General features: G+C 44.0%; 1 pseudogene; it reads right to left on the reverse strand.

Moving 5' to 3' along the window:
• Positions 1-718: 718 nt before the first annotated feature.
• LOC101591965 overlaps positions 719-1,345 on the reverse strand; it is an 11,246-nt pseudogene continuing 10,619 nt past the window's right edge.

Here is a 1,345-nt window from a genome sequence, read left to right on the forward strand (position 1 = left end):
TTTAAGTGACACTGTAAAGCAACAATAGTAAAAACAGCATGGTACTAACACAAAAATAGACATACAAAGCAATGAAACATAATATAAAATGCAGAAATAGCCCAGCCACCTTTTCCATTCCTTTTTGTCTTCTTTCCCTATCTCAGTTTCTTGTTCCTTTAAATGTATTTAGTACAGCGTCTACAGGGTCTCCGTACACATATTGGACTCATAGTGATTCTTCTGCTTCATCCTGTTCCTAGCACCTATGCTGTGTAGGGCTCAAGCAGCTTCCTTAAAGCAGAATGCACACTAACATTGATTCTTTTGGCTCCTAAAAGCCTTCCATAGAGATACTAAACTGCCTGTATGATAACATAGCATGAGTGAGAACTGGATTCTCACTCGGAGGGCAACACAAGAACTAAAACACCAGTCACCACACAACAAAATAGATAAATCCCATAATAAAAAGGAATCAGAACAAAGCAGCAACTAAAATAATATATGGCAACCACACAAAGCTTCCATCTTCCATGTGATATTACAGTATAAATCCCTCCCAGCATGAGAATGTGCCCAAGGCATTTGAGGCCTCAGGATACCACCAGAAACACTGACAGCTCCGTGGGCGCCTGCTTTTGTACCCAGTGGTTTGTGTAAAGAGCATTATTCATTTATTAGCAGGTGCTCCACACATCTGGCCAAGGTAGGAATTTCTTCTCCTTGGAAACACCACCTAGAGGAACGGAGCGCATGAATTGGAGCAAGCTACTGAAGACTCTGCAGGAGCGCGGCCTGCAGCCAGTGAGTCTGAGGACAGGACACTGCTGTCACTACTGCAACCCACAACATCCGGACATGAACCCAGATCAGACAGTTGGGCTGCGTCCGGAGACAGCATGTTGGTGGTGCCTTGAAAGAGTCTCTTGGGTTGGCTTTCCGTCTCCATCTCACCTTTTCTTTTAAGAGGACCAAGAACACTGGGTCTAATGCATTTTCCAGGACTCTGGATTCTCCAGCTTGAAAATCATCTTGGATTACCAATAGAGCTTGAAGGCAAGTCACTGCTCCTCACAAACATTTGCAGGGATGGAGAAAAACACTCTCCAAATCCCTTGGTTGGGGAAGGTGCTGGGGAAACTGGAGTGAAGTCAATTTTCTTAGGAGAATATAATTTCTCTGGCTTGTCAAAATCAGTCACTCAAGCTGAAGCTTTCATCCCACGACTGGCTGGTTTATCTGCTTTGCCAATTGCACTTCCCTTTCACGCGCAGTTTCTCTATTCATAATATCCAGGCCTTCTTCCCTTTTGATTTGATGCAGTCTGCTACTAGGGATGCGATTAGATGGCAGCAACAAACTG

Source organism: Octodon degus, unplaced genomic scaffold (genome assembly GCF_000260255.1).
Source record: "Octodon degus isolate 3935 unplaced genomic scaffold, OctDeg1.0 scaffold00007, whole genome shotgun sequence".
In the NCBI taxonomy this organism is placed as follows: Eukaryota; Metazoa; Chordata; class Mammalia; order Rodentia; family Octodontidae; genus Octodon; species Octodon degus.